Consider the following 25,097-nt stretch of genomic DNA (forward strand, 5'->3'; position numbering starts at 1 on the left):
ATGTCTTGTTTCTATGTTATATTCGCATGGTTAACATTAGTTCGGTGACGACAAGCAAAGTTTAGCAAGCTATCGCTAGCAAGCTTAGCTAGCTTGTACCGTAGCTAAACGTTAACGGCGTATTAACGTTAGGCTACGGGTTGAAGCCCGTTAACGGTCGGTAGCTGGTTAACGTTAGCAGATAAGCCCGTTTACAGCGACGTTATTGTTCATGTTCTGGCACAATGTTTCTGACAGTAGTAGTAGTAGTAGTAGTAGTAGTAGTAGTAGCTAGAAGGCTTATAGTGACTGAAAGTGTGATGTGAGATGCTGAACAAAAACTACAGGCTGGTTTAAAATAACGTTAATTCTTTTAGTCTATGCTTCAGATTTTGATTTGAGCGTTATTCACCAACTAAATGTTCTGGTTCTGCAACACTTTTAGTCAGCAGGGAGGTTTGCTCACTGATAAAATAATAAATACATCAGGGGACGATTACGGGAGCAAACACAACCGCTTTTATTTACTGTTATGGCGAATTTGAAGATTCTTTTTTAAATTTATGAAACTTAACAGCAGAGGTCTTACTGTGTATTTTCTGTCTTGAATGAGCATTATAAACTAAACCTGCTCCCTGTGTTGGTTGTTTATAGAGTTGTCTGTTACTGGTGAGGATGATGAAGATGATGACACAGAGCTACCACCACCATCACCCCCCCCACAGGACTGCAGCTCGCCGGTCCCATCTGCCTCCGTGTCATCACGGCAAGCCAGACGAGGTAAGCTATTTTGTGCTGTGTATAAAGCGTTTCCTTAATGTTTACATGTTCTACATTGCCTTATAGGTTCCATTTTGTCCAACAAACATTTAACCTGGCCTCTTTAAATGGTCAGTGTGTCCTACTGAAACCATCGGTAGGTCCACTATGGTCAGCATGCAGGCGCTTGGTTTGTTTGCAGTTAGATTAAATGATGGCAGCCAATATAAAACCAACTGGAGCTTGTCTGCAGCGATGTGTGGACTTGTACTGGTAGTGCACAGGTATATAGATAGTTTGACATTGTCATATAATCACACATTTTGGTTTGGTTTGTTTTCTACACAGGAAAAAAGCGTGAACATGAGGAGCTGTTGGACTACATGGAGAAGGCTGACGATAAGTTCCTGCAGCTCAACAAAGACATGGTGGCAAAGATGGAGGCAGACACCAGCGCTCTGCTGGGGCTCATGGGGCGCATGGTGGCAGTGATGGAGGCGCAAGCACAGAAATAATTAACATGTAATTTATTTATTTATTTATTATTTGTAACTATTTGATTGTCTATGACAATAAACAAATGTTTTTATATTTAACAACATTCTCACCCTTCCTTATTCCAACAAGTCAGATAACACAATACCAGACTGGTTATTCATTAAAAAGATAAAATAACAGTTTTGAAAATGTGAATGTGAAGTGCAAACAATCCTTATTTGGCACAACACACATAGGCACAACGAGTTAAAAGATATAATTTAATGAGTGTATTCCACATTAACTATCTATCCAAAGTAACAGGGATTATCAACAGATACATATACTATACAACAGGTAAAAACATTGAACAAACATGTGAAACTTCCCCAGTTGATTACTGACATTTTTTTGTATTGCAAGTTTTCTGAAATTTTCTCCTGTCAGAAAATGAGGCTTTTACTACTGTAAACTTTCGGTGCATTTAGAAACAGGCAACTGGCAGTAATGATGTACAACAATCACTGTAAAAACTATCACTCCTCTCTACTGAAATAGTTGATTAAGGCTGCTCTAATATCTGCCCCTTCTGGCTCACCATGCTCAGGTACTGCTTGACCTGGAGGCTGAATGTGTAACTGCCCGTCTACATGCTCCTCCATGAAATTGTCACCATGCTCTTCACAAATATTATGAAGCACACAGCAGGTTAACGTCATTTTCTTGCTGAGCTCCAGCTTGCAGTCATTTCTTTTGAGGAGACATCTCCAACGGCCCTTCAACCTTCCAAAAGCCATCTCTACAACCGAACGTGCACTGCTCAGCCTGTAATTGTAGGTGTGTTGTTCAGGTGAGAGTCTTCCAGTGTCGGAGAAGGGCTTCATAAGCCAGTTCTGCATTGGGTAAGCAGGGTCACCGATGAGGTAGTGTCCAACATTAATGCCAGAGATGATCTTTTTGTTCTGTCCAAGTAATTCACCATCACTAAGTTGATCCCATAAATTTGACTGCCTTAGCACTCTTGCGTCATGCACACTCCCTGCATAGCCCACACACACATCCCAAAACAGGCCTCTGCCGTCCACAACTCCTTGCAATATTATTGAGTGCCACCCTTTCCGGTTAAAGTAGTCCCGGGGATACTCCTCGGGGGCAATGATTGGGATGTGGCTTCCATCTATTGCACCAACACACTGTGGTATTCTCCAGCGGTTATGGAAGAAGGTGGCAATTTCAACCAGCTTAGCAGCTTCTGGGGTGGTGATGTGTTGAGGGAGCAAGACCTTTATAACGGAGTCACAGAAATCCTGAACACAGTTAAACACTGTGCTTAGACCTACCCCAAAAAGGTGGCTAATGGTCCTATACTCAATGCCAGTAGCCAGCTTCCACAGAGCAATTGCAACACGTTTTCTCACTGGAACAGCCAGACGGTAGTTGGTGTTCATTCGGCCCATGAGAGGCCTGACCTGACCACATATGTATTCTAATGACTCCCGGGACATTCGAAAGTTTTGAACAAACTGTGTAGGGGTAAAATCTGGCACAACTGTGTCCCACCAATAGTGTGATCGGTGGTATGCCCAGACCACATGTGTCCTCCTCTGCCTCGCCCTCAGCCATAATACAACCTGCAAAAATAAAAGTCAGTTGGTTTGTTAACATGTATGCTTTGATATTGTACAGTATTACATCCAACAATAATAACAGGGGTTTTACTAAAAAATTAACAAAATTGCAGCAACATTATTTTCAGATTAGTGTGAAGATTTATGTTGAGATGTTTTATAAAAAAAGATTGCAAAATTATCAAATTCTTTTTGTTTACATTTCTTATATTAACTAATAGGCTTTTCCCCCTTAAACCCTACTGCCCAACATGTACATGCACGTCCCTGGCTGGCGATATCACCGTTAACATGACAGAGAAGATGAGACACAATGGTTACAAATATACATTGTAACGCTGGCTGCACAGATTATGTCGACGATACGCTACAATTGACACACACACACACACACACACACACACACACACACACACACACACACACACACACACACACACACACACACACACACACACACACACGCTGGATGTATGTTCTACATGGGTTAAATGACCGGACTATAATAAGATCACTTCTGCTATGTAATCGCCGACAACCAGGACAATTCCATAGTGGTTGGTAAACCGGAACATTTTAGCGTCCCGAAAGGCTTTCTTTGTCGGAAAAACTGGGACTGCCCCGGTCAAACCGGAACGTCTGATCACCCTAACGGTGTTTTGCTTGACGCTACTGCTGTTGCCATCGCTAGCTAGCAAAATATGATAATAAACGTTAAATCATGGGAGATAATTACCTTTCTCCTTGAACGTGTCCTCTGTCCATAGCGGTCACGAAGAGCTGTCAAGGCCCGTCTTTGAATTCCAGTGTGAATTTGTAAAGCCAGGAGCAAAAGTATCGGTATGTAGTCCTCCATTATTGTTGATAGTCATAACGCGTTGTTATGACAACGGAGGTGCTTGCAGTGACGTTGTGACGTAGCCCTACTCTGGCTCTCGAGGCTGTGGAAAATCAAGCTGGTTCTTAGAAAACTGGAGAGTAGAACCAGCACCGAACTAGCACTAGCACCAGCCCAGAACCAGCACCTGGTTAGCCTTGGTGGAAAAGACATACTAGTGAAACAGTTAGTCTGGAGCCCTGAACTGGCTTCGGCTGACCTGTCTGCACATTAGCATCATGGAGGCTAATTAACTTTGTTTATAACATGGTTTATTGAACCAGAATGACAGGGGTCCTGGAAGTGGGCCCATCCCGGTCTGATGTCAGTGTAACCAGAGGGTGACCGGAGAGAAGAAGTAAAGGTACCAACCTGCTCTGTGCAGCCGGAGCTGAGGGCTGAAAACAGCGTCCAGTCGTTTCCGTTGGCGCTCGTGCTCCTCTTTTAAACGACACAGTTCCTCCTCGTACTCTGCTATCGTTCTTTCAACCAGCCCAAATATCTCTTCAGCAGCCGCAGTTAGCCGCTGCTCCACCAGCCCTCTCAGCATTTGGACTTTAGACATTTTCACACGATGACAGAAACTTTTCCTCCGAACGAACTCCGTCAAAAACGCTGTTTGTTTTCCTTCAAACTGTTGCTAAGCAGCTAGCATGCTAAGCTAGCGTCGTTAGCTTTGTAGCTTCCGGGAGATGAGTCCGAGGTAAAACATTCAGAAAGAAGGTGAGCAGCACAAAGTCCATGAGACAGGTTTATCCGGACACACACAGGCTCTGATGGACCACATCTGTTGGAGCTCACACACTTTCCCAGCACAACAAACCGACTCCAATGTTTTCACTCACGTTAGTCGCCATATTGCTCAAAGAATAACATCCGGTTTTGCTGCAGCTTGGTGAATAGCCTTCAAAATAAAGGTCTGTATAAAAAGGAGGTACAAGAAGTGGTTTTTATTTTAATGGGAAACATTCTCCAATTCCTAAAAACGTCTTGCTCTAAGAACTTTGATATATTAAAAATTGTCTTTAATGGATAGTTTGAGTTTACCCGGCCATAGCCAGACTAATAACCTATATGTGGTTGGGAGATTTTTATTATTGAAGGCCAGTTATTACATGGATTAGGATACTATGCATCCTGATAAAATTCCTTTGTCTTTTGGAATTAAAATACCCAGACTCTAGACTCCATCTGGGACTTGGAAATAAAACAAGACACTCTTGCTGTTTTTTCATGTTGGTTTTTGGCACTTTAATAATGTGCCAAAAAACACTAATGTGCATGTTTTTGATTCTTCTCCTCAGACGTCCAGCAGCTGTCGGTGGTTAAAGCAGAGGTTCCCCCTGAGCAGCAGGGTTGGAGCTCCAGTCTGGGCTCTGGTCCCCATGGTGACAAGTCGAGCTGGGGGGACAGTGAGGTGGATAGAGGAGGAGGATCTGAGGGAGCGGGAGGGGACGGCGATGTGAAGGAGTTCAGTTAGATATGGAGGAGCAAGTTTATGGACGGCTTTGAAAGTATGGAGAAAGATTTTAAATTATATTCTGAAATGAACTGGAAGCCAATGGAGCTGACCGGGGTTATATGATGAAAAGGGGGTTCTGGTGATGACACAAGCTGCTGAGTTCTGAAGAAGTTTAAATTTATGGAGGGATTTTTGAGGGAGGGCCAGTAGAAGGGAGTTACAGTAGTCAAGGCGGGAGGTGATGAGGCGGTGGATAAGGATGGAGGCAGTGTGAGTGGTAAGGGACGGACGGAGGCAGTTAATGTTGCGTAGGTGGAAGTATGCAGACAGGCAGATATTATTTATGTGTGACTGAAAGGATAAGGAGGAGTCGAGGATGACGCCCAGACTCTTGACCCGTGGGGAAGGGGAGACCAAGGAGTTTTCAACTAGTAGAGTGAAACTGTTGATGAAAAAATGCCAGTACTTTATTAAAAAATGCTATCACTCTTTGTCATTATTCTCTGGCTTTGTTGATTTGAGTAGTGAGTATGTTTAGGTCTGTGTGAATATGGGCCCCACATTTTGAGGGAAGGTTTGGGAAGGACCAAGGTTCCAACAGCTATCTTTTAATTGAGCTTCCTGATTGCTCACACCTTAACTATTCACATTTAAAAAAGGCAGTTATTTTAGCTTTGATTTTCTCATGAGCTCTTTTTTTTAAGTGATTTTAGACCTGGAACAAGCCATCTTTTATTTCCTGTGGAGGCCCAAGTGGGAACGAGTGGGAAAGGAGTGCCGGACCTGTTATTGTTTTTAGGGAGCAGATTTACAGCTATACACTTTGCAAATCAGTGGCTCACCTTTGACCCCATCAAAGATGCTATTTGGACCTCCAGAAACCTGCTGGTAAGAAAGCAGATCCCCCCGTGGCTGTGATCAGGATGACTGCAATATCTAAGTAGTATGTGTTTCATGATTGTACTTTAGTTTTTGAATGGTAAATGAACATATTTTAAAGAGTGGTTTTATATCTTTGCTGCGAATTTTGACAAACTGTTTTGATCCCTTGACGTGATGAATATGCAAAAGAAGATGTTCACAAGTTCAGCCCAGGTAAATGCTCAGCCCATATTCACACAGACCTAAACCTACTCACTTAATGCTGGTTACAATATTCTAAAATCAATGCCAGAGAAAAATGATAAAGTGTGATAACATTTTTTAATAGTGATATTGGCAGTTTTTAAAAAAGTATTGGCTTTTTCCTTGCAAAGGTTTTTTTTCCAATAACATTAACAAGCATACCATTAGTTAGGGTGCCTGTGTTTGTCACGATGTGGCGATTTTATATTTGCAGGTAGTGTGTCCAAGTGGTCTAAGGCGCTGGATTAAGGCTCCAGTCTTGTGTTCAAAACCCAAATCTGACTAGCTCCAGTCTACATCACTGATCTGTTGAAGCCACATGCCTCTTCAAGGTAATTAAGGTCTGCAAACCAGTCTCCTCTTGTTGTCCCTAAAACACGCCTGAAGAGCAGAGGGGATCGGGCTTTCTCAGCCGCAGCACCGAGACTTGGGAATGAGCTGCCTCTACATGTCAAACTAGCCCCCAGCTTTCCGGTTTTTAAATCTCGACTAAAAACACATTTTTATTCCCTGGCTTTTAATCCAGCATGAGAACTGTATGCTGTATTTTTCTGGTGTTGTATTCTGTCTATTTATTGTTTCATGTCAATGTACAGCACTTTGGTCAACCTGGTTGTTTTTAACTGTGCTTTAGAAATAAAGTTTAATTGATGTGCTCGATCACCTGCAAGTTGCTGTATTTTCAGAATCAGTTTTGTTTTCAAAGCACTTGCCCCATGTGAGGGTTGAACTCACGTCCTTCAGAGTATGAGACTGACACGCTGCCTACTGCGCCAACCTGAAATCTGTTGCAAATGTTGGGAAATTTTTGGAAAAACTAACAATTTGGTCCTCAATCTTAATAAAAACAATGTATATGGAAACCTATGTATCCAATCCAATCCAATCCACTTTATTTATATAGCACGATTTTAACAAACACAAGGTTTCCAAAGTGCTGCACAAAATGATAATACTCACACAAAGGCTAAGATCGACCCTAGATGCTTTGTCATGACCCCATGAAAAGGCCAGGACAAAAGACCGTGTGCAAAGGTTGAAGGAATCACGAGAATATGACCACAACAAAAGAAATGATAATTCATGATGGTGGTAGTCGGTTTAGTCAGTGGTGAGTGTGTATGCATGGACGAGTGTGAGGTATGGTGTCAGTGATTTATGCTGGACAGTGTAAGACTAAAGGTAAAGGTTGTGTAGTAGTTGACCACCTGCAAGTCACTGTATTTTCAGCATCAGTTGTGTTTTTTTGTTTGCAAATCTCTGTGATGTCTGCTTGTTGAGAGTATAATTTCCCCTTTCCCCCCCCATTGATTTTAAAACACTGTGAGGATCAAACTCAAAACCTTTAGATTATGAGACTGACGCGCTGCCTACTGCGCCAACCAGGCTATAAAAACGTTTGCAATGGTTGGGAAAATTCAGAAAAACTAACAATTTGGTCTTAAGGCGTAAAAGTAAAAAGTCACCAAAAAAATAAATAGTAAAGAAAAGTAAAAATATCTGAAAAATCTACTTGAGTACAGTAACGAAGTATTTGTACTTCGTTACTTCCCATCTCTGATGACCGTAAAGATTAATGTGTTCATGGTTTGCAGATCTGTACCTTCTGATGGAGGTAAGACCACTTGGGTTTTCTTTGGGCTGCTCTATGGTCTTCTGCAGGATAAATGGATAAATTAAAAGAAAAATAAATCCCAGAGTTGGCTCACTCCAGGTTATTTAAGCAACAAACATCCCTGGGTGGACTTGAACCACCATCCTATCAGTTAACAGCCGACTGCGCTGACCTATTGCGCCACAGAGACTGCGCCTGTCTGATGTTTTATGAGCGGGAACTCGATCTTTAAGCCACAGCATTTGCTTTATGACTTTTTGAGGTTGAGCTGCACATGTATCCTTATCAGGCTATTTTCCTGTTACTCAGAAATTGGGGAAGCTGACTCATGCGGAAATGTAGAAGCTGGACGTGCATTGTATTGTTGTTACATATCAATTGGATTTTGACTTTGAATTCAAATATTTGGCATCCAAGAAAATTTTGGAACTGATGGTGTATCAGTGATTATGCTGGTGGTTTCCTGGTCACAGCAACAAGCTTGATCATTGACAGACAGTTGCACGCCACGTATCACAAAAAACTGTTGGGTGGGGTCTTATGTATTTGCTTGTAGTACATCAAGTGACCTGCATACCAATGACTGTAAAGATTAATATGTACATGGTTTGCAGAACTGCACCTTCTGAAAAAGGCAAAGTCACTTGGATTATCTTTGGTATCTCTATATTCTCCTGCAAGAACAATATTGTATTATCTCACAGGTTCTGGTAGCTTAGTGTTTATTTTCAGTCTCAATGCCTAGATGTGTTACAAGATTTGCAGTGAACGTTGTATTGTCCAGCAGAAAGGCAACAGGTGTGTTACTTTTTGACTATGATTTACACTCACCTAAAGGATTATTAGGAACACCTGTTCAATTTCTCATTAATACAATCACATGGCAGTTGCTTTAATGCAATTAGGGGTGTCGTCCTGGTCAAGACAATCTACTGGCCTTGCTGCCGTTGCACCTGGCTGCCGAGCCACGTGCAAAAAGTGCACAGGTCAGGGGAAAAACAGGGGTTAATGGTGATGAATGTGGTTGTGACGCACTGTTCTGTGGCTGGTTGTTAAATCAATGCCACATAGAATTAAGAAGGTTCTGAAGGCGAAAAGGGGTCAAACACAATATTAGTATGGTGTTTCTAATAATCCTATAGGTGAGTGTATATTTGTGGACTCAGTTGGACATTTTCATACACTGTGGCCGGCAGCCCCGGCCACTGTGTATGAATGTGTGTGAATGGTGAATGTTTCCTGTAGATGTAAAAGCGCTTTGAGCAGTTGTTAAGACTGGAAAAGCGCTATATAAATACAGTACATTTACTATTTCCCTTCTGGCAGGGACATTTCTGGATTCAGGTGGACATTATTGACAGAAACATTGGTGGATCTTGATTCCCACCATAGGATTTAGTATGTATTGCACATTGCCTTCACATCCCGTGCAATGTATTGCCTTTGTCAAGCAGATTGCCACCCTGGTGACTTTCTTCCATGTCTCCATGTCTCCATATATTTGGGCTGACAGTTGAGTATCCTTCCCTTGTTAACTATAACATGGATGACTGAGAACCTACTGTATCATGACATGTTTAATTTACTATATTATAATTTTTGAGACAGGTCCTACGGGGCCTCAGTTGAATCAGTCAGGATGGCCGAGCGGTCCAAGGCGCTGTGTTCAGGTTGCAGTCTCCGCTGGAGGCGTGGGTTCAAATTCCACTTCTGACAACTAATGTTTTCATCTGGAACTAATGTCTGAGATGTGATATTGGGAATAAAGTACTTAGCTATTCTTTGTATTTAAGAGGAAATAAATGTGCGCAAGAAATGCAATTTCAAGTAAAGTGTTTTGTGAGCATCTTTATTGTCAACAGATGTAAAGTTACCCTCTGTTTGTACACAGTGGACATATCTACTGCTGTATTCACTGTCTGTGTCAAGTCCTTTAAAACCTGTTCTTGACTTGCTTTTTCCCACATCCTCTGAACGCTTAGCTAACTAAAGGACTTAAGTTGGCCAATAGTTGTTGTGATTGTTGTGTGCCTTTAATATCACACATGTGGATATTATGACAGAAACTGCCTAGCAAACCCTCGCATAACTTCTAATGGTTCCATGGTGTAATGGTTAGCACTCTGGACTCTGAATCCAGCGATCTGAGTTCAAATCTCAGTGGAACCTGTTTTTAAGCCACAGCACAGGTGAAAAGATCAACCTTTCAACTTTCCACATCTAGTTTAAAGTAAGATTCCAGGTTTAAGAACATGAACTGCGTTGTCCAGTGATGGTGGTATAGTGGTGAGCATAGCTGACTTCCAAGCAGTTGACCTGGGTTGGATTCCCAGCCATTGCAGTAGTTTTCATTGTGTGGTTACTTGCTTTATTTGTCGAGAAGTAACCAGAAAGGTTACTCGCCCAACCCAGATTTGATCAAATATTACATTTCTGTTATGGTACAAATAAGGGAACATATCAATCAATCAAGCTGCCTCCACGAGGATCCACAGACACAGGCAGTCCTTTACAATTTGCAATTTGCCCGTGTCTGGTAACTACTACTAACCAATTAGAAAGTTTATGGAAATTGTGCAAATAGGTATAGCACTGAGTTTCAGGTTGTTGTGTCCGAGTGGTTAAGGCGATGGACTAGAAATCCATTGAGGTCTCCTCGTGCAGGTTTGAGTCCTGCCGACAACGGAAGGCATTCTGTAAGAGTGGTAGCAAACCAATGACCTATTAGAGAATACCCAATCACAGATGTACCTTCATGAATAATCTCCAGCCACCCATCTCTTCGGTTCAGTGTCATAATTGCCATAAAAATTAGGGATCACTAAAATTTAAACTTGTGTTGCTGCAATCAGAGTATACAGTGCTCATCCTGAATGGACCAGTATAGTTCATCAGAACTGCTTGTTGAATGGTCTATTAGCCTTGGAACCCCCCTTTCCCTAAGAAATGGATTTCTTAGTTTTTATTTTTCAGTCTGTGTTACAAGATTTGCAGTGTGCATTGTCCAGCAGAAAAGCCACAGGTGTGTTACTTTTCGACTATGATTTATACCGTAGCAGTGCAATCATTTTGCCCAGGTTTGATTTCCAGCCCTCGCAGTTGCATTTAAAGGTTTTGAAGCCATATACAACATTAACATTACATGTTTTACCAGGTTTCTTCTTTTATTCAGTAATATTTCAATTTCCTTGCGGGAGTCATCCCAAAAGGATTAATAAAGATAAGTCTAAGTCTATCTCAGAAAAAAGTTTTAAAAAATCTGAAAATCTTCAGGGGATGTAGCTCAGTGGTAGAGCTCATGCTTTCTATGTATGAGGACCTGGCATCTCCAGCAGGTATTATGGTAGAGTCTTTAAAAGAGCTGCAGAAGATATTACCTCCTGTGGTAATCTGACTGGTAGGGTTATAGAACGTAGTGGTAGACTAAGACCTCCTGTCACAAAAACTAAGCGGTATGCTTTCTCTTTTATACCTCATGTTATCAGACGTTTTTTACTGTAGTTATGTAATAAATAAATATAGTAGTGTAGTATATTTATTGTAGCATATTTATTATATTACGCTCCAGTTTTTATGGGTGTTATGGCGGGCATGAGCAAATTTGAGATGCCATCAAGTTTACTCTTCAGCAGGCAGAGACATTTCACTTCAAACACTTGCAGCATCAGATGCTTTGTTAAACATCAACAGACTGGAAATATACTTACTGCTGATACAAAGTATAGGAATTAGCAGAGGATGGTTTTGATCCATCAACATCTGGGTCAACAACCCTCTTTTTTTTATTACAGTTTGCTTTATTCAACCACTGATTAGAACATTGATTATTTTTCTCTATTTAAATCAGATCTTGAGTGCTTTTCATTTTTGCCCCTCAAACGTTTTTCTACTTTTCTTCTAAATCCTTTTTTAGCATTCTAAGTTTACCTGTACTTAAAGAACTTTTTTCAAGAAACCCAAATTTTGTCGCCCAAAATGGAGGAGTAATGGCTCTTTACAGTGAATATGCAAAAGAAGATGTTCTCAAATTCAGACCAGGTAAATGCTCAGCCCGTATTCACACAGAACTAAACCTACTCACTTAATGCTGGTTACAATATTCTAAAATCAATGCCAGAGAAAAATGACAAAGTGTGATAACATTTTTTATAATGTATAACAAGTATTGGCTTTTTCCTTGCAAAGGTTTTTTCCCCAATAACAAGCATACCATTAGTTGTGCGTGTCACGATGGGGCAGACGGTTGCATGCTGGTAATGTAGCTGAGTTGTCAAAGGCCCTGGATCAAGGCTCCAGTCTCTCTGGGGCCGTGGGTTGAACTCCCATCACTGCACTTTTCAAATATTACATAGCTGGAAGCCACCCAAGTCTTTATGTGTATCATTTGGGCTGATCTTGGTGAAGTAACTAGAATCATCCATCAATCACCTTGCTGAGATTGTTCCTTGTTAACCTGAGGTTGGTGAACCCTCCTATTCCAGCACTTTGAGTAGAAAATCAACAAATAATTGTGATAATTAATCGTGATCTCCATATTGATCAAAGTAATTGTCATTATCATGTTTGGCCATAATCATGCAGCCCAAAGAGATTTCATCAAACCAGGTTGGGCAAGTAACCTTTCTGCTGACTTCTTGTAAAAAAAGAAAAGAAAAAAAAGCAAGTAACATCACTCAAAGAAAGCTACTGCGATGGCTGGGAACCGAACCCAGGTCAACTGCTTGGAAGGCAGCTATGCTCACCACTATACCACCATCACTGGACAATGCAATGTTCACTTCAAATCTTGTAATACATCTGGGCATTGAGACTGAAAGTGCGCTCTATCACTGGGCTACAGCCCTGATGAGTCAGAAAATCCCTCCAGGGGGTCCTGTGTTATCACATCAACAAGAATGGGAAGTGTGTTCACAAACATTGCTGCCCTTTGATAGCTCAGTTGGTAGAGCGGAGGACTGTAGAGGTAAAAAGCTGAAATCCTTAGGTCGCTGGTTCAAATCCGGCTCGAAGGAGCAACCTTTTCAAGAGTTGCCCTTCACAGATCAATGAAGTCTTTCTGATTCTGATGTAGAGATGGACAGACGACCCAAAAGCACAATACTTCTTGCCGAGACAGAACAAGAAAAAAAAGAAGAGGTGGGGGAGATAAAGTTAAGTCCTGACAGAATAGGCGAGGAATGGCTCCTGGCTAGAGCTTCAGAAGGCAGGACATGACAGATTACACATCTGTTACATAGTCAGTTTGTAGTCTTAAATACCAAGTCTCTTGCTGTTCCTTGACTAGTTGGCCCCCCCGGCTCTGCATCGCTCCAGGTAAGTAAAAAGCAATCTGTTATGCACCTTTGCATTGCACTAAAATGTCAACATTTGGACCTGAATCCAACAATAACATTACCTGACACTCACATACATTGGTTTTCAGGTAAAAAATGTTGGTTAGGGGTTTAGTTACTGTTTGAAAAAAGGAAAAGAATTGTTATTGAGATAGAGGCAGATGAAGTGTTTATGACCCATCAATGATGACAAAAGGATACATCCACTGTCGGGGGGCTGATTTAAAGGAAATGGTACTCTTTAAAAATGTCAGGGTTCTAGCTTTAAGCTAATGAGGAAGAATTTGACAAATCTAAATCAACCAAAACTAGTCCAGGAACTTTCTCTTTCAAATGTAACCCCTGTACCTGTCAAGTCCTGACCATTCCCTGACCGGGAATTGAACCCGGGCCGCGGCGGTGAGAGCGCCAAATCCTAGCCACTAGACCATCAGGGAGTCCCATCGGTCAGATTTATTTTTGTAGATGTGATTTTCCTTTGTGTGTAATTTAGCATCTTTCTCATCTTTTCTCTCATTTCCTCTTTTTTTCCTCCTTTTTCCTCTTCCTTTTCTTCTTTTTCCTTCGTCCCTCTCTCTTCCCCTTTTTCCTCTTCTTCCACCCCCCTATGAGACTGTTGATCCCCAGCTTTGGCGCAATGGATAAAGAGTCTGACTTTGGACTCTAGGTTTGACTCCTGGCTAGCTCGTACTGTCTTTAGCGACTAAATCCCTTGTTCGTCATTTCCGACTTTACCCCCCAGTACAAACTCTACAAAGAAAATGTACATCTATAAAGAGCCAAATGATGAGTAATTAAAGTAATCTAAGCCTCTTGGTGTCAGTCAACTACAGCAATAATCAAGCTCTTGCTGTTGTTTTTCTGTTTTTGCTTGCTAATCATCTTTCCTTGAAAAAAAAAAAGTCCCTGAAGGACAGAATCAGCAGTGCTAGATAAATCATCCATGAAATTTTCATTTGTTAGTCAACAATCTGTGAAAGCGGGAAAATATCAGTAGAGTTGATATTCAGAGTTCCCCCTATGCTTTCACAACAACAAGGCCCTACTGCAGCCAAGTGGCCGTGATCATATAGTGGTTAGTACTCTATGTTGTGGCTGCAGCAACCCTGGTTCGAATCCGGGTCACGGCAGCTTTGTAAAGCTAGTTCTCTGTAATGCCTCCAAATTGTTCCATCCTCTGCTTCATTTTACATTGATAGAAACTGCAAAGCAGGGGGGGGGCAACTGGTCAGGGAACAGCAAGAGACTTGGTATTTAAGAATAAGAACTAGTCAGGACTTGAATGATACAGGTTTATAAGTTGAAAGAGTAAGTTCCTGGGCTTTTTTTTGGTTGATTTAGATTTGTTAAATTCTTCCTCATTAGTTTATTGCTAGAACCCTAACACTTTTAAAGAGTACCATTTCCTTTAAATCAGACCCCCGACAGCAGATGTATCCTTTTGTCATCATTGATGGGTCATAAACACTTCATCTGTCTCTATCTCAATAACAATTCTTTTCAGTTTTTCAAACAGTAACTTGTAATGAAAATTACATTTAACCACTGATTTTCATATTAATTATTCATAATAAGATCTCCAATGCCTCTCAGAGTATATGACTTCTGTATCTGTCCTCAGTGTCTTCTCCTTGTAGGAGACAACTGAATTTGTTATGTCTTTGCATTTTCCCACCAAGGAGGGATCGCTGATTCTACTCGGAAATCCAAACGACAAGGAAGCAATTTCAAACAGCGGGGGTGAGTTAAAGTTTCAATTCTGTTGGATAAATTATTTAAATTGGACATTGAGATGGTTTGTGAGACAAATATTGACTGTGATTTAACTGAGGGATTCGGGGAAAGTTAACTTTTGTTTTGTAAAACTTTGGGTTGTGTACAAACAGGAGAAAGGAGGAGATAGTTTTTTCCAATTCTGGTGACACTTGGCACTATTTAACAACTTTTGTGTGTAGTTCTCTATTCTTTCAGGACTTAACTCTATCTCCCCCACCTCTTCTTTTTTTTCTTGTTCTGTCTCGGCAAGAAGTAATATGCTTTTGGGTCGTCTGTCCTTCTCTTCATCAGAATCAGAAACACTTTATTGATCTGTGAAGGGAAACTCTTGAAAAGATTACTCCTTCGAGCCGGACTTGAACCAGTGACCTAAGGATTTCAGATTTATACTTCTACAGTCCTCCGCTCTACCAACTGAGCTATTGAAGGGCGACGATGTATATGAACACACTTCCCATTCTTGTTGATGTGATAACACAGGACCACCTGGGGGGACTTTCTGACTCATCAGGGGCTGTAGCTCAGTGATAGAGTGCACTTCCAGTCTCAATGCCCAGATGTATTACAAGATTTGAAGTGAACTTTGCATCACACAGCGATGTTGGTATAGTGGTGAGCATAGCTGCCTTCCAAGCAGTTGACCTGGGTTCGATTCCCAGCCATCGCAGTAGCTTTCTTTGACTGATGTTTCTTGCTTTATTTTACAAGACGTCAGCAGAAAGGTTACTTGCCCAACCTGGTTTGATAAAACATCAGATCTCTTTGGGCTGGACGATTATGGCAAAAGTGATAATCACGATTAGTTTGATCAATATGGAGATTATCACAATTATTTGTTGATTTTCTACTCCAAAGTGCTGGAAAGGAAGATTTCACCATCGTTGAACCTCAGGTTAACAAGGAACAATCTCAGCAAGGTGATAGATGATTCTTCACCAAGTTCAGGCCAAATGACACAGCTGTAAGAGACCACATTGGTTTGGCTTCCAGCTATGTAACATATGCAAATGGCAGTGGTGGGATTTGAACCCACGTCTCCAGAGAGACTGGAATCTTAATCCAGCGCCTTAGACCGCTCGGCCACACTACCTGCAAGCATCAGCTCTCCACATCGTGACAAACACCGGCATCGTAACTAAAGTTATGCTTGGTAATGGTATAGGAAAAAAAAACCTTTGCAAGGAAATAGCCAATACTTATTAAAAACTGCCAATACTTTATTAAAAAATGTTATCACACTTTGTCATTTTTCTCTGGCATTGTTGATATTATAATATTGTAACCAGCATTAAGTGAGTAGGTTTAGGTCTGTGTGAATATGGGCTGAACATTTACCTGGGCTGAACTTGTGAACATCTTCTTCTGCATATTCACTGTAAAGAGCCATTACTCCTCCAACTGCCAACTATTGTTCCAGAGACAATAGGATATACAGTTTTAGATTGCAAGGTAACTGTCCAAGACCAAAGACTACACGGAAATTCCTCAAGTGATCAAAACAGTTTGTCAAAATTCGCAGCACAGATATAAAACCACTCTTTAAAATGTGTACATGTACCACTCAAAAACAAAGTACAATCATGAAACACATACTACTTAGATATTGCAGCCATCCTGATCACAGCCACGGGGGGGGGGGGGGGGGATCTGCATGTGCTTTCTTACCAGCAAGTATCTGGAGGTCCAAATGGCATCTTTGATGGCGGCCAGGGTGAGACACTGATTTGCAAAGTTTATAGCTGTAAATCTGCTCCTTAAAACAATAACAAATCCGGGACTCCTCTCCCTATTTTCTCTTTTGGCTTCTTCATCACTCTTTTTTTGCCTTACCTCTATTAGAAAGTACAGTTCTGCAAACCATGTACATATTAATCTTTGCAGTCATTGGTATGCAGGTCACTTGATGTAATACAAGCAGATACATAAGGCCCCACCAACAGTTTTGTGATACGTGGCGTGCAACTGTATGTCAATGATCAAGCTTGTTGCTGTGACCAGGAAACCACCAAAAAATGACTGATACATCATCAGTTCAGAAATTTTCTTGGATGCCAAATATTTGAATTCAAAGTCAGAATCCAATTGACATGTAAGAACAATACAATGCACGTCCAGCTTCTATCATCAGTCAGCCATTGCACCCACACTGCTGCTGTATGTGGACTGTGGCTTCTGCGTCAGTGAGGGGTCCAGCAAGCTGCAGACAAGGTTTGGGGAGTGGCCGGACCAAAGGAGGCCACCATCAGCCTCATTGAGCGGCTGCTGCAGGAGCTAGGAGTGGCAAACAGGAGGGACCTCATGGGGGTGTCACTGCTGGACCAGGTGCGCATGGAGCAATCTGGCGTGTGCAGCAACGCCACGTCAAGTGCATCCAGGACCTGCCTGGTGTGCAGCTTTATACAGAGACGGTTACTATCAAGAAGGGGGTGTTGTCCTGACCAAGTATCGCTGTGCCAGAGGGTCCGTGTCTCTGGAATCATTTCATTGACATCTGAACAGGTTCATTCCAGGTTGGTGTCTCCCTTACAGTATTTCCTTAATTCCTTACAGTTTATCATAAACACCCAGTATAGTCTTTTATTAAAAAAATCATTAGATTGGAAAGCTAGACCTTTTTAATGGACTATCAAAATGTTATTGTTTTCTCAGGAACCAGTGCAAATGCGCTGAATTTCCATCTTTACCTCCTGGAAGGCCTGAACAGGTGGAACCAGGATCGGGGTACTGCAGCGGTGACCAGTAGGCCATCGTCTCTGCTCACCTACGCCGGGCATGTGACCCAGTGCGTCAACACCAGCAGCTTGAAGGTGTTTGGCCGGCCATTTGTGCCAAACTTCAGGCCACCTTCCAAATACACTGGTATGCTAATGTAATAATAACTGTCTACCTAGTACAGTGAGGAAATTAAGTATTTGAACACCCTGCTATTTTGCAAGTTCTCCAACTTAGAAATCATGGAGGGGTCTGAAATTGTCATCGTAGGTGCATGTCCACTGTGAGAGACATAATTAAAAAAAAAAATATCCAGAAATCACAATGTAGGGTTTTTAAACTATTTATTTGAGAAGTGGGAGAACTTGCAAAATAGCAGGGTTTTCAAATACTTATTTTCCTCACTGTATGAGGAATAATGTCTTTTTAACAGGCAGAAACCTCAGACTAAAACTGACTCATGGTGGGCAGTCATCTGACACAACCAGTAGGCGGAAGGATGAGAAAGAGAGAGAGAGAGAGAGAGAGAGAGAGAGAGAACGGAATGAAAAGAGGACCGGTGGTAATTATGGCAGCAGTAAAGGTAATAGAACTATTACTAATAATAGTTGCAGTAATAGTGCAGGGCGTCCAGCAGGACCACGGTTGGAGCTGCATCCACTACTCAGGTGCCACCACAATCCAAGGAAGTCTGAGAGGGGAGAAAGCACAAGGGCTTCTGGAAAGAAGCAACATTAGTTACATGCATGCTTTTGTCAAGTATCAACAACAATCATAAAGTTGATAGCCTACACACATCCTTGCAGGGGGCACCCAGATTTGAACGGGGGACCTCTTGATCTGCAGTCAAATGCTCTACCACTGAGCTATACCCCAACATACTCTATGTGGAATATGCTTATGGTGCAGCAAAACAATGGCAGGGCCTCCACCATGTGGTTACCTTCACAGTCTGAGAAAGTATCCAAATCTCATCTACTGTATGAAAGGGAGTTACTGTTTTTTACAACTGCTATGACAGATTTTTCAATACATTTAACAAATTTCCAAAATTATTAACACAGTTAGCACTGCATCCGCATGTGTAAGCTATACTATTACAGTTTTTTACAATTCCTATGACAGATTTTTCAATACATTTAACAAGTTTCCTAAACTCTTAACACACCAACACACCCAAAACACACAACTGGCAAAACAGTTAATTTCATGCTCAAAATCACACATTGTAAACTAAACTCCAAAACTAATTTTCAAAATACAATAAAACACTAACACTACACACTATGTCTAACAAAACTCTGCAAACATGTTCAAAATCAAATAATTTTTCCAAACACTGACACATGTTCTCCTCCAACAGGAACATTTAGTCAATCATAACACAATGACAAAAAACACTATCATCAGCTGACATTACAGAAACTTCATTATTTCAGATGTGTCAGGTATGCCCTTAATCAGAGATTGTGTTTTGTACATGCCTTTTATTTCTTTTGTTGAAAACATTCAATACAAAAAATAAATGACCATCTCAGAGTAGCTTTATAGAATGTACAGTTTATGAAAAAAAATGACAAAGACAGAATTGCAGCCGTAAAGACTATATTTGCAGAAGGACATTACTGCAAGATATACAAACAGAACACCGGAATAATAAAAAAAAAAAGTAATCTTCTAATCTGCTCGGTCTTCTGCATTTGGCCACATGTTCTCATCCACATCACACCTGATTTCTCTTTGGCAAGGCATCATGTGAAGAATCTTTTTGCATGCCTCATCCCCCCTGGCAGTGTTCAGCTGTGATGTCTTGGCATGCAGCATCCATTGCATCCAGGAGGGACATTTGGTCATGTGGACGATGGTCAAAGACCTTCCATCTCCAGGCTGAGAAAAACTCCTCAAGGGGGTCGAGGAAGAGAGAGTAAGGGGCAAGGAAGTGGGACATCATCCTTGGATGGGCGTCAACCCAGGCTGGGATCGGACGGAAATGGTGGAATGCCACATTGTCCCATGTGATCACGTATATTGACAAGTGGTCTCCCACCTGCCTCCTTTCTACCTCTGGCACCAGTCTTTGGTGCAGGTCTTCTAAGAACAGAAGAAGGCGGTCGTGTTGTAAGGGCCAATCTCAGAGTTATGCAGGAGTGCACCGTTGTTGGAGATTGCGGCGCACATGGTGATGTTAGCTCCTCTCTGGCCAGGCACGGTAACTGGGGCCCTTCTTCCAATTATGTCTCTCCCACGGCGACGCCTTTTCGCCAAGTTGAACGTCAACATAGATAATTTCATATGGGACTTGATTGGCCTCCAACTCCATGACTCTCTGATAGTAATTAGACACAGTGTATGTAACTGCTGTGCAGAGCTGCCAACTTTTCCAAAAACCTTGGAGTGAGATTTGGGGGGGCCAACCCATTTTGCCGCGTACAAAGCAATTTCTTTGGGTCTTTTTCCTTCAGGGTTTAAATTGGGATTTGTATATGGGGGGGGATGGGGCTCTCCCTAGGGGGGTCTGGGGGTATGCCCCCCAGGAAAAAATTTGGAAAAATAACCATTAATTGGCACCTTCTGGAGAGTTTTTTGCAAAAAAAATGTAGAAATCAAGTGTTAGCCACATGATATGTGCAAAACTGTAGGGTTAAGAGCCCTTGCATTGTTGTAGTATCAACAGGTTTTAGGGCATTTAGCATTTACATTATTTACATTATTAACTTCTTATGATATAAGAACTGACCCAGACAATGTGCCAAACATAATGAACCACATGAAGAGACAGTAGCATGTCAGCAACAGCTGAGAAGATTTGGGTCTGTGGAGAACAGGTCCAGGGGTCCCTGGTGTAGGGACCAGGGACCCAAAGTTAAATTAATGTTGAGGGATCAACTAAGACCACTGAAATTCTAAAGAATGAGAACCACTGTTTTACATAATTCTATTCCTTTAACCTTTGTGCCAAGGCTCAGTAATGTTTGGCCCTCATCCTCTGGGCCCCACTTACTGGATTACTTTTTTGTGAAAATAAAGACTATTTGTTCATTTTATAAAACATCAAATTAATTATTTACAGTTACATTTAGAGATGCACCGAGGATAGAGAAGCACTATAGTGGCCCAACGTTGCAGTATCGCATATATAGTATAGTATACATAGTATAGTATATATAGTATAGTATATATAGTACAGTATATATAGTATAGTATAAATAGTATAGTATATATAGTACTGTATATATAGTATAGTATAGCTCAGATGTGTTTCATCAGATTTCTGCTCATGTTTACAACTTTGTGCACATTCAAAATATAACTCCTCCATCTCTGTTGTCCGAGATGTGGAGAGTTGTAATACAGTGTACTGTGCATGTTATTGCTCCGCTGATATGGTGGATCTCACTCAGACCATCTGACAGACACAGAGGCGCATTTGGGTCTCTGACAAAGTTTAGAGGAGGCTGCACGCTGCTCTTCATTGGAGGACTACACACAAATGCAACGCGTCACTGCCCCCCCCCCCAGAGCGAGTACACTAAAATGAACTGAAGTTGCTACGCTACCAGCCGCGCTGCTCACCTCTATCTTTACAGAGAGAGTGGACACGAAGCGACGGACGGTCTGTGATAATCAGAGCTCATACTTGAAGCGCCGGACGGGTCTGTGATAATCAGAGCTCATACCTGAAGCCGGGGAAATGCACCTGGGATGGCTCGTGAAAAAATGTTCTCATTTTGCGACAATTTGAAAATTCCACATACAGGGAGCGCTCTTGAACCCACTCACAGTCTCTGAAAGCACAACTAGTCTATCACAAGTGGCTCAACAGTTAAAAACATAGATAAACTCATCTTTCATAAATTTGACCGACCGGGTTGACACTTCAGCGTGAGAAATTGAGAGTGTGGCGTGTGAGCGTGTGAAACCAGTCAAATGCGTGTGTCTCACGGCCAATGCGTGAGAGTTGGCAGCCCTGGCTGTGCTGTACTGTATATCTACTGTATGTCCTCATGTACTGCAGGTTTATAGAGTAGTTTACAGTAATGACTGTATTGCGTAACCTTACCTGGACGTATTGGTGACGGAGTTCTTTGATGCGTTCACTGTTCCTTCAAAAGCAACTTTGTATAGTTGTTTCATTGGAAATGGATGTTATGCCGATTGCTGCAATGTTCCCAAAGACAAGTTGTCCTCTACAACTCTGGACTGAATGTCCAGGCATAAAGTCACTCTAATACTGTAAATGGTAATTTTACAGTATTTACACTTTGCTGTAGGAGAAGCATATCCTACCTGTTGGTTTCTCTGGAAATACGGACTGTAGATACCACTGTGTCCCGGCTGATATTTGTCTGTACTCGTTCACCAGCCTCTCTGTATGATAGCCCGTGGTTTATGACATGGTCGATGGTAGCAGGTCTTATCTGATCAGTTACCTTAGCTCTGGTCCTTCTTTGAGCGCCAACGCATTCTAACTCTTCTCCCTTGTCCTGGTAATCGTCTTCCTCGCCCTCGTGCAGGCATTTCTTCCCTTCTTTCTTTGTGTTGCATTAAATTGTTCCTTTTCCAGCCAGGAGCAGCCCAAAGAGTCCTCTTTTAGAATATATGATCATGTGATTGAAAGAACGTCAACACAGTGTGCTTCCTAGATGGGAATCAGCTGTGATTTCATCAATTGCATAACTTCAATAAGCTGTTTCTCATTAGCAATGGAATAAAAATACAGGGAATATATTTGTTTTTCAATTCACAATATGAATAGTTGTTCACTTTGCCTTTAGCCTGTAAGGTTAGGTTTAGAACATGGTGTTATCTGTTCTGACATACAGTGTTAAAGCATTGGTAAATATGGCAGTAAAAATCTATTGTTTTGGTCTTGTTTGAGCTTGTGTGCAAAAGGAGTTTAAGCATTTTAAATTTGTGTTAATTATATGCATTATGTGTTAAAGCAACAAGACATGTGTAATAGTATAGCTTACACATGCAGATGTAGTGCTAACTGTGTTAAGAGTTTTGGAAAATGTTAAAAGTATTGAAAAATCTGTCATAGCAATTGTAAAAAACTGTAAATGATCAGTAATTATTTGCAAATTGAATAAAACGTCATCTTGACCTATTTGGTGTCTTTAGAAACGGATTTCTTCTGGAAGTTATAATAAATATCTGTGGGTTAACAGAGGTTTAAATACATATCGTCTACATAACGTGTGTCATGATGCATCAAATTAATGTGTTGATTATGTCATCAGATACACAGTATTAGTATTTGATGTGCAGCCACAGAAAACATATTGCTGAATATTTCTCTGTGTCATGAAGCTTCATTTAAGAGTGAGGCCTATTACATCCCATAATGTCTCCAGAACACAGTGTGTGTCCTTGTTATACCGCGTATAAAAAGTTAATGGATGGTTCTATCTTGTGTGAAAAGTCTTTTGGATAATTACTGGTCACTTTGACCATTTTTATTTGTTTCATGAATTCTGTAAGATGGTTTATGAGTCAAAGAAATGTGTAAACATGTGATTGTAGAATAAAAACGGTGAAATAAAGCAGGTGTTGAACACAAGGCCTGAGTAAGCAGTGAGAACTTGTTTACACACAAGTTGGATTTCAGTCGAGGATGATCTTTATTGTTGAGAATAAAGTTGAACTTTCAGTATTAGTGCCAGACATTAAAAGAATAAATCAGAGATAGGAGTTGTTTTTTGAGAATGAAGTCAAAAGAAGTGAAAGAATAAATCCAATTTTGAGCGTATTCTAAAGTGACTGGAGGACATGTTCAGTAAGCAGAGCTTTGTCAGCACTGCTGTTCTTTAATAAAAACTGGTCTACACAACGGGATGGGGACATATTCTAATAAAATCTAGTTCAGATATCTAGAAAGTTCTTTCTCACTAGGAAGAATTAAATACAGATATCTGCAATAAATATAGAGTCTAGCCACTAAATATTAAAACAGCCACTTGTACTATTTAAGGATTTAAATGTAGTTTGACTGATTAAAGTTGTAGATATCTTGAAAAAGAATTTCTACAAGTAAGAATGTTATTGTCCATATCTTTAATTACCATTCTGACTAGTTAGATATCACTTTGACCAGGAGAAATGCTATTATTAATATCTAAAAATGTAATTACAGATAGGAGTGTGGTTTGATTAAATGTTAAAACGGCTGCTGTAGCACCTAAGACATTCTTCATGTTTTCATCTCTAGTTGTTCTGCAGAGCTTCTTCTAGCTGGTGACGTCTGACAATAACAATAACTTTAGTTGTCTATGTTGGAAGTTGACATTATTGTTTAAAGCCACATATGCCACACATGTATAATCTCTCTGAAGAGTCCAAAAACAATAATTGATTAGTGCAGGGTACTTTCAGCGTGTATAGAGCAGCATATTTCCACCAGGACTCCATGTAAATAATCACTACTTTTAGCATGTATAGAGTAGTATTTCTCCACCAGACTCCATGTAAATAATCACTACTTTTAGCATGTATAGAGCAGCATATCTCACCAGACTCTTTGTAAATAATCACTACTTTTAGCATGTGTAGAGCAGCACATCTCCCACCAGACTACATGAAAATAATCACTACTTTTAGTGTGTACAGAGCAGCATATCTCCACCAGACTCCATGTAAATAATCACTACTTGTAGCATGTATAGAGTAGCATATCTCCACCAGACTCCATGTAAATAATCACTACTTTTAGCATGTATAGAGTAGCATTTCTCCACCAGACTCCATGTAAATAATCACTACTTTTAGCATGTATAGAGCAGCATATCTCCATCAGACTTTTGTAAATAATCACTACTTTTAGCATGTGTAGAGCAGCACATCTCCACCAGACTACATGAAAATAATCACTACTTTTAGTGTGTACAGAGCAGCATATCTCCACCAGACTCCATGTAAATAATCACTACTTTATGGTGTACAGAGCAGCATATCTCCACCAGACTCTATGTAAATAATCATACTTTTAGCGTGTTTAGAGTAGCATATCTTCGCCAGACTCTATGTAAATAAATCACTACTTTTAGCGTGTGTAGAGCAGCATTTCTCCACCAGACTCCATGTAAATAATCATACTTTTAGCATGTATAGAGCAGCATATCTCCACCAGACTCCATGTAAATAATCACTACTTTTAGCGTGTATAGAGCAGCATATCTCCACCAGATCCATGTAAGTAATCATACTTTTAGCATGTATAGAGCAGAATATATCCTCCCAAACTCCATGTAAATAATCACTACTTTTAGCATGTATAGAGTAGCATTTCTCCACCAGACTCCATGTAATAATCACTACTTTTAGCAGTATAGAGCAGCATATCTCCACCAGACTC

At 40.9% G+C, this 25,097-nt stretch overlaps 1 long non-coding RNA gene and 6 other non-coding genes across 7 annotated transcripts; 3 read left to right on the forward strand and 4 right to left on the reverse strand.

The window, feature by feature from the left end:
* Positions 1–1,438: 1,438 nt before the first annotated feature.
* LOC116677608 (uncharacterized) lies at positions 1,439–24,550 on the reverse strand. The gene is made up of 3 exons (XR_004329032.1): positions 24,113–24,550; positions 16,116–16,120; positions 1,439–1,449 (listed from the first exon to the last, which is right to left on the reverse strand). It is a non-coding gene; the product is annotated as an uncharacterized LOC116677608 (long non-coding RNA).
* trnaq-cug (transfer RNA glutamine (anticodon CUG)) lies at positions 10,020–10,091 on the forward strand. The gene has a single exon. It is a non-coding gene; the product is annotated as a tRNA-Gln (tRNA).
* On the forward strand, positions 12,847–12,934 carry trnay-gua (transfer RNA tyrosine (anticodon GUA)). Its single transcript is given in 2 exon segments — positions 12,847–12,883; positions 12,899–12,934. It is a non-coding gene; the product is annotated as a tRNA-Tyr (tRNA).
* trnae-cuc (transfer RNA glutamic acid (anticodon CUC)) lies at positions 13,621–13,692 on the reverse strand. Its single transcript has one exon. It is a non-coding gene; the product is annotated as a tRNA-Glu (tRNA).
* trnag-ucc (transfer RNA glycine (anticodon UCC)) lies at positions 15,627–15,698 on the forward strand. The gene has a single exon. It is a non-coding gene; the product is annotated as a tRNA-Gly (tRNA).
* trnal-aag (transfer RNA leucine (anticodon AAG)) lies at positions 16,040–16,121 on the reverse strand. Its single transcript has one exon. It is a non-coding gene; the product is annotated as a tRNA-Leu (tRNA).
* Positions 18,548–18,619, reverse strand: trnac-gca (transfer RNA cysteine (anticodon GCA)). Its single transcript has one exon. It is a non-coding gene; the product is annotated as a tRNA-Cys (tRNA).
* Positions 24,551–25,097: the final 547 nt, after the last annotated feature.

Source organism: Etheostoma spectabile, unplaced genomic scaffold (assembly GCF_008692095.1).
Source record: "Etheostoma spectabile isolate EspeVRDwgs_2016 unplaced genomic scaffold, UIUC_Espe_1.0 scaffold00005401, whole genome shotgun sequence".
NCBI lineage: Eukaryota > Metazoa > Chordata > Actinopteri > Perciformes > Percidae > Etheostoma > Etheostoma spectabile.